Here is a 15192-nt window from a genome sequence, read left to right as displayed (position 1 = left end):
GAAATACAGGTGCAAAATCTCGTTTGCGTGCTCTTGCTACTTTCACATGCCTGTAGTTGTCATTAAAATCAACAGATTTTTTGTGACAGTGTAAGTTTACGTGTGATGAGAGGCAGGGCTGAGTGAAAATTATTTTAGAAGCAGCATGTATCTTCTTCGGATATGACAGAATATTGTAAAAATAAAAACCTAGTAACTGATTACGTGTATTGATTTTCCCATCTTTGCCTCCCATTCACACCTTCCCTGTAGCCACCCCCCCCCCCCCCCGGTAAAAAAATATAGGGAGTGGGGAGAACGTTCTTCAAATTAGACCTATATTTTAAATAACCTTGGCCTGTTTGCAACTGGGAAAATGTTTTTTTACTTGAGAGATTTATTTCTGTCCTTGTAACACCATGTACTATATGCATTGCACCTGTTCAGACATAAGCACAGCACATTATTATAGCTGTAGGGGTAGAAGCTTCCCAATATATATTTTTGAAGGGAGGGAATGCTGGGGAGAATAGCCCTCTCTTCTCAATTGTTTACCGAGCAGTCTCTTACGAAGACTTCTTCCTCATCAAGATCAATTTTCCCTGCTCCCCTATTGTCTGGGGAAACCTATCTTCTGGAGCGTCTTTCTTGAAAGATCTCATGACTTTAAAATCATCAGTGGGCTTTGTGTAGTCTGCCTGTCAAAAGAGATATGTTTACACCTTCCCTGCATGTGTTAAAGCTATAAGGTTACGGAGCAGAATGGCTGATACGTTTCGGCGCTTCACGCTAATACGCACCAAAAAAATGTATTTATGATAATTATACGGACCGTCTGAAACAATGCATTCCAACATCCTGTAACATAAATAAGAAAGGTGGAGCCAGCCGGCAGGAAAGTGTTTATTTGCCAGCAATCCTGCGCAGCCCCGTATACCTTTTCTACGCTGCCTCAGCCTGGCAGTATTGAACCTGTTGCTGCATTAGCCGAGTTGTATTTTGCTAGATAGGGGAAGGAGGGTTGTCTGCTGTCTGGTAGGAGGGCTTTGTCTGTGTGCGCCTTTCTCTCCCTCTCCCTGGCTCGCTCTCTCCCTGTCTCTCGCACTCTCGCTGGCTCTCGCTCGCTCTCTCTCGCTCGCTCTCCCTTTCCCGTCTCTGTGGTTTGTAAGGTAGGTTGCAGTGTGTGTATATACACAACATCAAGAGCAGGAAAATGGACTCATTAGGGAGGCAGGCAGTCATTACCACTCACACTGTACTTCCAGGGAGACAGCGACTATGAGGAGACAAACTGAGGACTGGGGAACAAGGTAGGCCAGTCAACTTTTATAAAAAATAAAAGAATAAAGCCTCTACTCTCCTTAAACCACCAGCACTTCTTTATCCCCCCCCCCCCCTCCCCCCCCGATTTTTAATTTAGAGATGTAAGTTTGCCAGACCTATTTGCTAGCCTAAAATTCGGAACATCTATAGAAGGCCTTACCCTCTACAAATGTTTTTCCCCCTTCTACTTATTTAAGGGTGTGCCCCCTTATGATTCACTTTAATTACTTTTTTTTTTAATCACGAAGGAAACAAATACGTTTGTTTTCCAACACTAGTTCCAAGTAAATCAATATCTTTCACTCTTTTAAAACATCCCTCTCCGTCTGTTTGTGGGTCTCTCTGCTTTTTCTTTTCTGTTTATGCAGTTCCATCTGTCCGTCCATATATCATGTTCTCCTTATTTACTGCTAAATGGGGTTTTATTAGTATTTGCCAATGACTTTTAACTGTAATGCCAGTGACCAGGGTTAACGGTGACTCTCGTTCTTTGTTTTCTATATATATGCACACTGTAAGTTTAAAGTCCATGCTTGGCATATAGTAAATAAAAGCAAAAAAAGAGAAAGCAGGTTCCACTCCTCCTGACAGGATTTTTATTCGGAGATTTTGCTGTTTGTCTGTTTCAGTGTGGGGGCGGAGGGGGTTAATTTTGGTTATTGTACATGTACTTTCCCCTCCTGGATATTTTTAACGTCTATTTTTCATTATTAGTATTTTTCCAGTTTCCTTTGCTAGGAAGAAAGGAGACATATATTCCAACTTTTATGTTGCTGATCTAATGTAACATTATGGAGGCATCACTGGGTTAATAAGAATTCAAACTTTCTAAGAGGGAGTTTGTATCCTTGGCTGCCCCCCACCCTCCCACTTTATGCATGGTTATGCTTGTGTTTCCGTGTGTACTGCCGGGGAAGGGAGGGGGGAAGGGAATAGATATTTTTTACAGTGGTAGCAAATTATGAAATCTATCGAGCCATTTTGTCCAGAAACAGTAACTATTTATTTACCATTTTTCGTTCCACAAATATGCTGCTTATTTGTAATTTCAAACATTGAAGCTTTTCTCTGAATTAATCTTTTTTTTCTTCTTTTTTTTTTTTTTTTTTTTTTTTTTCTGGGGAGGGATTTGTGATGCATTTCATAGCCCATTTAGCATTGTCGAGTTTTTTGGAGCCCAGATTTATCATGGGTTCTAAAGACTGCTTAAATTGATCCATTTGAAATGGTCTTTTTATCTGAGCTCCTGTCATTTCTGTTGGAGAGTAAAACTGCTACTCTGCTGGTAACAAAAAAGAAAAAAAAAAAAGAAAAAAGAGATAGTGGAAGTGAGTTACATAAAATGTTCTGGAGAATCATAAGTAATTATATAAAATGGACGCTGATCAGTGGAGATCTCTCAACAATAATAATCACCTTTTTTAATAGAAAATTATTTATTTAATAGCAAGAGGCGGACTTCTTAAAAACATGCATTAGGCCTTCCTCTTAGCACAAAGAAGTCCATAATGCAATATTCCTAACCCACCTGGGACTGCCGAGGAGATTCTCCAAAACCTTCAAATCCTTTGAAATGTTTCTTAAAAATCCATTATTTTACAGCCAGAGAGAACTTCTGCTGCCAACAGGTTTTTTTGCTGTTGTTTAGGGCTTTTTTTTAGCTGTCCTTTAACTTACGACTCCCCAGTTTCAACAGAAGTGCCTCCTCGCTGTACAAACTAAGTTAATTGAAATCCAAAGCAGCAGATCTATTCGCTGGCACTACAACTACAGAAACCACTTGCTCCATTTTATTAACAGCTTTATTTCCAGAACCTGAGCAAAACTTTTCAAGGTTTTAAATATCTGTGTGCCAGCAATTGGTGGCTCATCTCTTAGCTGGGGAATGACATTCATTGCTTCCCATTTTTTTTTTCCTCCTCCTTTTTATGCAAGCTTCGAAATTAATATTTTGTTGATAGGCTTTAAATGTGTTTATTGCTTCGAAAGACCAGTTAACTGTAGCAAGGTATTTCCTCCCTTCCCAAAGTTTGAATCTCAAGCTTTGAAACTCGTGTTTGGACATAGAGGGGATGCTGAAGTTATGTCAAAAACGTAGGGGCCTTAAGGGTGGAGTTGCTGGTGCCTTTGGATGGTGGTCAGCCTGGAGTGATGCAGCTGGAGCGTTAGCAGCCATCCCCCTCGTGGGATGGGTGGGTTTTCAGGCACCTGTCATTTTCTCCTGAACCAGTGCAGGTGGATGGTCCTCAACAGCCCGGGGCTTTTGTAGGAAAGCCCATGGACCTTGTCCTCAGGATTCTTACGTGTACATTGAGCAGAAGCCCAGCCTCATCTTAACACTTTTGAAAAACTTTAAAAATGACTACAGGATGCTTCTTGATTTTATGAAAACCCCAAGCAAGAAGAATTCAAGCAGAGAAAGAGAGTCGGAGTAGGAGAAACATTTTTCATTACCCAGTAAGATCTTTTTATAATCTTAAAAACTTTTTCACTAGGAGAATTTAATTTTCTTTGAACCCCAAGTATATTCTATCAAAAAAAAAATAAAAAATCTTAGCCCTTTCAATAGCACAAAGTCCGTTTGCAATCTGGATACAGCAGCAAAGGGTAAAGTATGCCTAAGTAAACTTAAATCCGGCATATGATGCTGTAGCTGGAACTCGGGGAGTGTCAAACCTGTTGGCCAGGGGGGTATGGCAGAGTTTGGCGGAGCGGTGTGGGGTGCTCTGGGTTCCCATGCTCGCAGCCTGGGCAGCTGTGCGGAGCAGAGCTCGTGGTGTTGATTGGGTCAGAGTGTGCTTTATTTTAGCGTTGGAGCAGACAGTTATCTAACACACCCACATGAGGAAGTGCTCTGGAGCAGTTATTTCATGCTTTGCCATGCCCTGTAGCTAGAGTAATTTTGGGCTGAATGGCGTGTGTATATGCCTCTTTCACTCCTTGAGACGAACAGCAATGCTGTTGGGGTTTTTTTGTGTGTATGTTTTTGTGTTGGTTGGTTGAGTTTTTTTTTTTTAACAGGACCGAAAATGAGATATGAGACAGTGAAATCCAAATACCAAACAAATACCAAGACAAATTAATTTTAATAGCAGAGGATTTTGCTTTTCTCTTAAAGGAGGAAAAAATATCAATCTTGTTTATTTTGATAAAGACAGTTGTAGCAATTTCCTGAGTTGGATATATCATTATTATAAATATTACTCACAGTTTTTCTATTTTCACATTTTCTTCATAGGCCCAGCTTATTCATAAGGGAAAACAGCTGCAGAAAATTTAAAAAGATGTAATATTATTTATATAAAACTTTGATGTAAATAGGGAACAGTGTCCCCTGCTAGAGAATTCTGTGGGATAGCTTACAAATCCCATACAAGAAAGATTACAGTCTTAGATAAATTGTTATTTAAATCATTTCAAGAAAACCCTGTTCGTTTTTGCAGACCATATGAGGTTTTAAGCAGAATGATTTGAAAAGGAGTTCTGTTTAGAAATTGATGGCATGCTGTGGCCTTAAAGATTTCAGTTGGTTTCACTCCTGTCTCTTTTTATAGGACTTTTTTACACTGTGATCCGTATAGTGAAGAGCTTCTACTGAAAGAAATTCATAAATGTTAATGGAAAATTAAACACTGAAATTTAACTTCAAGTTACTTAGATTTTTTTTTTTTTTTTTAAAGCAAAACTTCTAGAAAATCCAAATCCTTTATAAATGTTTTTAGGTTATGTTTTTGGGGTTTTTTTGGTTTTTGGGTTTTTTTAATGAAACAATGCACTGCAGATAGTTATTTTTAAAGAATAACTTGTTCCCTCTGTAGCGTCTGCAGTTCAAACTGTGCTGCAGAGGGAAAATTATGGCAAATCAAAGTGAAACGGACTTCACTGATCTTGTTAGTTTGCCCCAAGAAAATTCAGAAAGTAAACAGACAATATCAACTCTGAAAAATAACTTGGGTTTTTAATAATCTATCTATGCCAATAATCCAGGTTTCTCGTGGTAAAGAGTAGTGTTTGACCACGCACCAAATTTTGAGATACTTTTGTAACAGCTGTACAGCTTTAACTTGAGGAGAGTTTCACAGATGTATCAAACTTTCAGTGAGGACTGAATAAAGGCAAAGACTTTTGTCCAGGATGGTTTTTGCTTTGACAGTGTTGCCTATATTCCTGGTTATTATTTGTCTTAAAAGTTAATATTTAGTTCAAGGGAGATCCAGTTCTCCTCTAATAGGAAACTGGCATTTCAGCATGATTACTGCCTATGGCTTTCATGTTTTCGTACAGTTCTGTACTTAATCCTTCAGTGCCATCGTGTAATATGACGACATTTTGACCGCCCGGCACTGGCGGGAGTTCTGTTTGCGGGCAGGTCTTGTAAAATGGTCACTGGAGACGTGGGGACGTGTGCCACCTCCTTCTTCCATAGCCACTGGGGCAGCCAGGGCTGCCGGTGCTGCAGGGCAGGTTGCTACACATCCCAGAGGTTTGCAGAAAGAAAAAAGTTCAGCTTTTATCACGTACAGTGAAGACTGTCTATCTTGAAGTAGTTAAAATACAGGAGTGGGAAATCGGGCTAATGGGATAAAGCTGTCTTTAAAGAAAAAAATCCTGTTCTTTTGACAGCTGGGGTTTGGCTTTGGTGAAATGCGCGTGGAGGGTCTCAGCCTGTTTCTGATGGGGCAGATGTTCACCTCGCAGAAAAGCAAGCTTCTGACCGAGCTGGCACTAGGTGGCACTATGGGAAGAAAGGCCATGGACTATGCGAGCACAAAGGCTGAAATCCTTTCATGCCAAGAAGTGGTCTCTTCCCGTCAGCGACAACCTGCCCCGCCAGCCCCACGGAGGGCTGATTTGTAGCCTGTGCTGTACTTGCTGTTGTCAGGTAGAGTTCCTCAACATCTTTTTTGAAAGACAGGTATTCTAACAGAAAACCAATCCTACCTAATTTAAACACTGGCAGCGTCTTTAGGACTTTATTCTTCAGTGCCTCATGTCATATGCCTTTCCTTGTGCTTTTCTGAAGTGGGTGGACACAGACCCCTAGATCACATTTTATGTCCAGTTTGCACAAGTGTAAATGACACTACAAAGGGTGAACCAAAACCCATATGGTCTTCCTGAATGTTTCAGCTAGTATCAAATCAGTGGTTATACCAGTCTTTATTAAAAACAGTTGGTAACTACAGCGAAGAGGAAAGGAAACCTGAACGGGCAGTGCTTCCGACCCTCTGCAGAGCACCTGTGGGAAATCCTTTGCAAGACAGAAGTGGTGCCATTCTGTAAGTTACACCTGTAGATGACCTCTTAATGTTATGCTTCCATAGTAAATTTATCTTGGGATTGTGGTAGAGCTAAAAATGCAGGCAAGTATAGTGTGCCATTTGATTCTGAGGTAAATACGGCATGAAAATTACTGATGTTTTGTTTTGGTTTGTTTTGTTTTTCCAACTAAAAGACAAGCTTTCTAGTATCTTGCTTCTAAAATCATCAATAGCTGGAAGTGCGATCAATACCTTGAGGATACAAAAGTAGGACTGGGAAAGTTGCCTTATGGACTTCAGAGTTGTCCTTTCAGCCGACTGAAAGTTAATTATTGATTTCTCTTTCCTCCCTAGAGATCCATATGCCTTTCTTTCTGGCTAGAAAGTTAGTGGTCACAGTGCAGGAATTTGAGAGCAGTTGTGTGGAAACACAAGATTTCATGGGCAGGATGTCAGGAACAGGTAAAATGAGGTTGATATGGGGAAAGAGTGAAGAAAGACAACTAGGTAAAAGCTTATGTCCACCATCATTTTATGTGGGGTGGACGTGGAGCCTGTTATTCTCCATGGCTTTGGCTCCTGAACTCCTAGCAGTTTGATAGCTAAGTGAGTCACAGACATTAGTGACAGAGAGGCATGCTGAGAATAAAAACAAAACAACAACAAAAAAAACCAACCAAAAAATCTCATTGTTTAGGCACAAACACAAGAAAACCATGTTTAATTGCTGATGTGCTCCCTCTGCTGGTTCTCTAAAACTAACAAATGCTATTCCCAGGAGACGGGGCCACACCCTCTGGGACACTGCCTTACAAAAATTGTGTCTAAATAGCTTTGAGCTTTCTTGCAACGACCAGTATTAACAGGAAAAGAAGTTTTCTGATGAAGTATGTTAAAACCTTATATACCACGCATGACTGCTGAGAAAGGTCATGAAACGTTCAATCCTGTAATCAACCTTTTTTACTTTGTTTCCAGTCTTACTTATATTTGGTAGGTGTTGCTTTTTCTATAATTTCCCAAAGTTTGTGTTTTGCTGCTGCTTCTTTTAGGATTTTTCCCATCTGAAAGAGTTTTAAAAATTGTTCTCATTGGTGCTTTAGTTTCAATTTTAGTGCATGTAGTATCTGAAGAAGCCCTAGTGTAACTTAGGCTTTGGCAGCTTCCAATTCTTTCTGTCACTGTCAGTTAAATCTGCTTGTCAGCTTTATACTGTTGTGCCCACTTCATCCTGTCCTTTGGCTTGAATACCGGCTGTTTTTTCAGGATACTCTTGAACATCCTTCCTCGTTGTGATGAATCTGTATTTCTTTTCCAAACATAGACTGAATTGTTTAATATGTTCCCTACACAGCACACTTCCCCATTAGATAAGTTTTTAAAATCCAGTGTTTTGTACTTTCGTGCTATGAAAAACATCTAAGTCCCAGGTAAGACTGAGCATTGGAGAAAAAACTGAAGAAAGCTTTATTAATTCCTGTAGAATATTTGGAATGTGTGGAAGATTTCTGACGTGGTAATTATGTAATGAAAGATCGTCCTGTATTTCCTGTATTTTCCACCTACGTGGACTGTCGTGATAAAGAGCCTCATCTTGCAGCTGTTGACACATCAGTGGGAATCAGCTGTGCAGAGCTGATGCAGGACTGGGCTCAAGTTTTCCATGTAGAGTAGTGAAAAGTTTCCTTTCCGCAAGTCTCCTGCTTCCCATCTAGGTGACTGCTTATTAAATCTTTATACAGTAGGGACAATAAACCAAACAGCCTGGTGGGTAGCTAATTGGCTGGAGTGACTCAAGCCACGTATAAATCTCATTTGTACTCAGTACGTTGACTCTCTCTGGCCTCATCGCTCTCTCTCGTATTCGTTAATTTTGAGACAGCTAGAATATAATGCAAAGAAACTAATCCCTGGTTCTTCTTTCTCAAAGTCTCAGAGGATGCTTGTAGGATGATTCTCCATTATTTCCCTTTCATAGGCCCTGCAGTTTAGGAACCCATCCTTCTGAAACGTAGTGCAGGGAACTGGCCCCCGTGTGGGCAGTCACGGCAGAGACATCAGGAAACCAGTACAGCACTGAGACCACATCATCCTCTTGTCACCAGGTCCCTGGATGTGAGGAATCGTAGCAGGGGTTGGTATCTCTATGATAGCTTGCCCTCCTGCTGTACCTGCTTCCGGGATAAATGGAGAATTCAGCTCCTGGGGCTACCAATCTGGCACCTTTTGCTAGTGCTAAACTAATACAAGTGATTAGAAGTGACACGAGTTTCCAGCCTGTCCTGGCTCATGGGTGGACCATTCGAAGTCCAAGCCGTGTTTTGTAATTTCCAGCATTTCTTAAAAATGTTGCTTTTATTTCCTTCTCCAAGCCACGGCCAAGTTTTGAAAGCTTCAAAGCTTGCTCCAATTGGATAGAAAAAGTGTGTTTTTAAGATAGTGACATTTCCTAAATGAGTTGGTTCCTTCTGAGCTAGACCAACTTCAAATCATTTATCCGCTAAGTCAGTTAGGCTCAGCCTGAAACATTTCACTGCTGTGAAAGCAGCTGCTCCTGAATGAGGTTAAAAGCCAGTTGTGCTTTTGCAGTATATTCGGCTGTGCTGTACTTTGTGCCGGACAAGAGAAAGCTCAGTATTTTTCCCTGGTGCTGGGCGTTTCTGGATTCTGGAATTAACTTTCTTTTTCTGCTAATCTCTGAGTCCCTTTTTACAAGGGACTGGATCCCTTTCAAAGCCTTTCTTAATATTTTGCTAGACAACTTCTTTTTTAACCCATGTACAGTGATCTTAAATATTTTTGTCAGCACGAAGCCGTGGTGCAGTATCAGAAGCTGTAATCAGGTTGCAGTGCAGTCACTACCATAATGTGTGCAAGTACATACTGGTGAGAATAACCCACTGATTAGGGAAGCAGGATTTGGAGTTTGTTTCTAGTTTTCTGTGTAACTTTCAACAAGTCACTCAATTTCTCAGTGTCTCAGTTACTCCTCTTAAAGATAGGGATAACGATGTTTATCAATCTCTGAAGGCAGTTGGGAGAGTTTAGCTATAGCTATATTAGCTAATTTTATCTTTCTCTCTCAACTTTGTGCCTTGTTATCACCCTAAAAGTGCATTGCAACCTCTTTAATGGGTTTGCTTTAGCCTCCCAATGAAATTTTTGAATACTTGTGGTCTTTCTCTGGCGTGTCAGAATAGAACTGACACTTGAGGTCTTGTTTTGGGGTTTGGGTTTTTTTCTGAGGAAGTTTTCACCTCATGGAGATTAAGAGCTAGCATCTAGTTAGGTAGTTTAGATGGCAGTAACTGTTCTGCCCTGATCATGCAGGATATATTATGTTGGATCTCAGGTGAATTTTGCACATGTTTTGAGCCACATATTTTCACTGCCTTCAGCCCTAGGCTGTCTTGTCCAAACTGCTATTAATAACTGAGCTAGCTCAGTTAAAGCTGTCTCTATGATGGGGAGAGAGCCATCTTGTCTAGATCACATCCGTATCCAGCCCGATGATAATTTAATCTGCTACCAAAATTAGTTTAATTTTCATTCCACGTCTTTTTCAGGTGAAAAAAGTAGAAAACATAAAGGAAGTAGCTAAAATGAACTTTTCTGGAGTTTCCTAGTTAAGACTGGTTGTGCAAAAGCACAGTTTAGTTGACTAAGCCGTTCTCAAGAGTTATTAAAATCTGGTTGAGTAATGTTACTATGAAACATTGGCTTCAAGGTGGTAGAAGGATACAAATGAAGCATTTAGAAGGGAGGTTTGGGAAGAATGTGAGCAGCTAGAAGAAATAAAAGCTGAGATGCAGGCAGGGGGCAGAGCTGTTCAAAGAAAATGAGGACAAAAAGTCTGAACTTTATGCAAAAAGAAGGGCTAACTTGATCCCGCTGGCAGGAGAAGGAGAAAATTTTAGCCCCACGGTTCTGTATGAGTGGGACCAGAGTGGGGTGGGACAAGGCCACAGCCCTTCCCTTTTCCCTCATGAGCAGTGAGCTGGAATAATCATCATACAGTAATCATCTTCAGAGGACTGTGCTCTTGGGATAAGAAGTTCCACGTGAAATTTCGGAATGTCTGTGTCTCTGCTAAAATGTTTATGGGTCATATTTAGCCCTAAGTTACATTTGTATAAAAGTGGACCAATTCCAAGAAATTTAGAAGAATCAACATTGAACCGAGACCTGAATTTAGCTTTGTCTTTCTAACCTACTGGCTGCAGCTGGCATGCGTCTGAAGCAGTAAAGATGATGTGTGGTACTCCACAAGTGATTTGTGACCAGGAGACAGTTTTCTTTAGGACAGTGCTGCTGAATTTGACCTCATTTTTGCTGCGTTAGATGCTGTCTCCCTTGTGGCAGCATACATAGGTGTATTAATAAGATTCTTACCAGATCTCTCCTTGATATCTGAGCTTATGGAGTCGATGAAAAGGCTTGATTTTAGGAGGTGTTGGTGAGTATCCTCATAATGCCCAGGCAAAGCCTGCAAAGAATTTAACATCCAAAAAGATGCCTTTTTTTTTTTTTGCTCATCTGTAAAGGTTTAATCTTGAGACCTCGTGCGATTTTTTTGCTTTGTTTTGCTTTGTTCTCATTACCCGAAAAAGAGAGGTGCCAGTTCTGTCTAAGTCTTTCCTAGGCTTTTTTAGATAAAGGAGTGACACACGTACTTCAAAACAGAGAGCAGTTATCAGCTGAGTTCAGCCGGAGAAGGGAATGCTCACAAACGGTTCCAGGACAGTTTAGCCAGAGATAGCTGCTGATATGAATAAATAGCACTTTGCATTTCTGAAGAAACTTATTCAGATATCTCATAGTGTTTAACGAAAGTAGTTAATTTAGTTTTGCTTAACTCCAGTAGCTGAATCAACATTATTATTTCCATGTTTTAATCAGGAACAATTGAGGCACGGAGAGAAATAGGAAGTGGTGCCTTTCTTTCTTCCTTCCTCAGCATATTGTACATGCAGATGGGACTTGGAAAAGTAAAGACCATGTTCCATGGACAAAGGAAGCTCAGATGATTCTTGGCTATATTAAAGACCGTTAGACTTTTTTTACACCATTGTGGTATTGTAACACATATGCAACTTCTTTGCCATTAAAGTCTTATTTGTACTTTCAGAATGAGATACAAAGACCCTACAGTAACTGAAAATTGAGGCCAAATGCACTTAACATACCAACATGTCAACAAAGTCTTATTTTTTTAATAACAGAATTTGAAAAAAAAATCTTTTTGGTGTTTTGTTTGCTTATTATTTATAATTATTCTCTTAACTCGGTTAATACAACTTCAAAGACTTGTAAGCAACAATTTTTTTTTTTCCCCCCCCAGTTGGATTTCCCACAGCTGGATATGTCCCAATGAGTGTTAGCTTTGTCCAAGAAGTAGATGTTTGAAAACTGGACCAGTCTGTCACCTCTTTTTGTACAATAATAATCGTAGGGGAATATTATATCTGACTGAAATACACAGTGGTGTTGCTTGGTCACAAAATAGTCATTGAAAGAAGACAAGCTCCCCATCATATGTAAAGACAAAAGTACCTTCAAATAGTTACGTTGTTCTGGACTTCTTGCACGTAGAACTGCTTGTGTGTGCAACTGCTATTAACCTCTATAAGAGCTGCAATATGAAAGGAGAAAATAACCCCTAAGGGTTCTTGGGACACAAGCATTTAAAGAGGATTCTTACTTGTCTGTTTAAACTGCCAGTGGAGACAAAGCACATGCAAGTAATAATGGGAGCTTGCAAGTACTAGGTTTGGGCAGAGCACAGATGTATTGCTGAGGCATCTGTCAGAGAATGAACAGTAGGAGGAACTGAGTTGTTTGTACATTCAACCTGAAAACTGTACGATGAATAGCTGCATTTAACTTTTTGTTACTTGAGAACGAGATTCAGATCTCAATTCTTGAAAACTTGCAAACAAGTTTTGGGTTTGCACTGCTTTCCACAAGAGCCAGTTTTAATGTCTGTTGATGCTTAGAAGACCAGATTGGAAGGACAGCAACAGAAAGTTTTATTAGCCAGCACAATTAATACTTTCTTCTTTGAGAGCCAAATTCATCTAGTGTAGTATGTTTACAAAAGAAAAGGCTGGAATGCACAATAAGGTTTTCCCTTTATCAGAGACATATGGACTCACCATCACTGGATATATTTGTGAGACACTATAACAAAGAACACTCCTCAGGCATGTCTCACATTTCAAGGATCGAAGGGCAGACTGCATGAATGTCCCTTGTAGGAAATGGATGAACCAGCTTTTTCATATGCAATCTCCAATTTTGGTAATCCCTGAGAAGTTTATAAAAGCCAGGATGGAGCCAGTAAAACCTCGTCTTATTAAGCTCCGAAAGGACACAAAGGGGTTTGGATCGCAAGGCTGGTCTGGATCCAAGTGCACCTCTTAAGCACTCTCATGCTGTCTCAGCCTGCTGTAACTTCTGGTAGACACAGTACAAGAAAGTTCATGAAATAGATGAAGAGACCAGGTTTACTGGGAGAATTCCCTCTTGAGAAAGGCCGGTCAAACTTCTTTGTACAGGAAAGGCAATAAATGTCTTTCCACCCTCCACACCCCCAAAGTAGAGATTTTTCCCCTCTTCCCCTTTCATATATACATAATGTTCTGTTCCATAGATTGAATAGTCTCTGAGATTTATTTGTCTCTGCTGATAAGCACTGGTCCTATGAGAGATCCTCAAGTCAATTCTGTTTGAGTCCTCTTACTTTTTAGGACACTTCTATCCACTTCACATGCTGAACTCAGACACAGGGAAGTTCTACAGGGGTTCCCAGTTACTCAGTTGACTCTACGTGCTCTTGTGGTAAAAAAAACCTGGCAACTTTCTTGTCTCATTAAGCATCTCCACTGTTATGCATTTACTTAAATAAATGAGCTTCTGGGTTTGTGTTTTAATTTACTGAGGTACAACTTTTGCTATATATAATTAGGACACATGGAGTCTTCAGAACTCCAAAGGAGTGCTTTATAGGACACACCGTTTTTCCTTCCGGGTGCCATGAACCATTATATACTTATATGGGGTTTGGGGAAAGATGGATTAAAGAGTCAACAACTATGTAGGCATAAGGTTAGCAAACCTAGCGGACACTTATTTCTTAAGCCTTTTATTGAACTCGCATCTTTGTGGCCCTTCCTTTGGTGTTGATGGGGATCACTGGTGTGTTTAGGGGGAAATTCTCCTTGGCCCTCCTGTTTTCCTAAGTTTCAAATGTTCCTAGAGATCAGTGAGATGGGAGCACAGTGGGGAGCTTGGAATCTGGAAGAGTGAGTGGCCAGGGATTTCTCCGAGCTTTCTGGAAAGTCTGGGTAAATGAGCTGAACTTCTGGCTGAAGGGCTGTTAACCAGCATTGGTGAGGCTCCCTGCCTTGTCAGAGAGAAACTTGCTTCCTCTCAGAGCACTTCTCTGGGGAGAGGCCGGAAAGGAAGTAATTCTGCATGATTCAAGAGAGACTGTAATGGTCTATGCTCTATTTTTTAGGAAATATGCAGGCAAGAGCCTACTTTGTCATATGCATAAAACTGTAAAGCTTCAAATCTTTATTGCTCTTTGCTTATTTTATAAAGCTTTTACTTTTCTGTGTATTTACTCTCAATGCCTGTATATTTAACGTTAACAAAAGAAGCATAGTATGCTGAGCAAATGGAGTGGTGTTCAATTTGCTTACTTATTTTCTGCCTGAGCAGGTCATGTACCTGCTCCTCGTGGCAAAAGGGACCATATGCCATGGTTCCTTCACTGCAGCATGACCAGATCTGTTGTGTGTGCACCGTAAAACTGAGCTGGGCAGAATTCGGTCAGGGTGCACCAAGCTTACTGTTTGTGTGCGGTACAACGGTAATAATGTCCCTGCCCAGGAGCTCCAAAGCTTCCTGGAATCACTGGATTTACTGTGAATGCACCATAACTAATTTGGATGTTTGAAGTATGTCCGACGTGTCCCAAAGTTGCTTGACTTAATTCAGGATTGTTCTCTCAGCAGCTGTGCTGGGCTTGTGTGGGAGTAGGTCCTTCTAGATAAGCATCATCAAGAGAAGGTCATGAGTGAGATAAACAAAAGTCAAGCACCCCGAGTACAGTCCTCAAACACTGATTTTTTTTTTTTTTTTTTTAATTCAGGTACTATTTATAAATGACCTTAGATAGGGCATGTGTAAGAAGAGAAGATGTGAGAAATATAAATAAGAGGACTTTTTGGGTCTGCTGCAGACCTTCTCACTGATCTGGGTACTTCAACTTCACCTCTCTGCTCTTCTGTTCCCTAGCAGTAAAATGGAGTGATGAGAATAACTTCTGCATGCCTTGAAGCTTAAGGAACGTTTTGTGAAGTGCTCAGAAATCTTTAGGTGAAAAAGGCTGGGGATAAAACAGCGATTATTGCCACATTTACCTTCTCTTGATCTGAGAGGAGCAAGCAGAAAATGCAGACACTTGTGTTACCATGAGAAATGAAGATGTGTTCATTTCAAAAATTTTCCCAGTAAGTTAGCCCTTCATGCCATCTGGAAATTTCTCCAGAAAACTGTCTTCTGAAGCTTTAATCCTTTTGCTCCTTGTAGTGTTTTGCCTGATCACGTCATCAGTGGAAGA

At 40.4% G+C, this 15192-nt stretch overlaps 1 protein-coding gene across 9 annotated transcripts in view; it reads left to right on the top strand.

Annotated features, from left to right (window-relative positions):
* Positions 1-15192, top strand: part of ZBTB20 (zinc finger and BTB domain containing 20) — a 492466-nt gene that overhangs the window by 27511 nt on the left and 449763 nt on the right. The window contains exons 1-2 of one of the 9 annotated variants that reach the window (XM_074808347.1): positions 1086-1148; positions 1245-1289. The exons of 7 other annotated variants lie outside the window; for them this stretch is intronic. The gene's annotated coding sequence lies outside the window, so the exon portion shown is untranslated. One more of the 9 variants, XM_074808405.1, reaches the window with a different exon arrangement.

Source organism: Strix aluco, chromosome 2 (assembly GCF_031877795.1).
Source record: "Strix aluco isolate bStrAlu1 chromosome 2, bStrAlu1.hap1, whole genome shotgun sequence".
Taxonomy (NCBI): Eukaryota; Metazoa; Chordata; class Aves; order Strigiformes; family Strigidae; genus Strix; species Strix aluco.
Note: the sequence above shows the minus strand (reverse complement) of the source record. Positions and strands in the feature narration are given on the sequence as shown.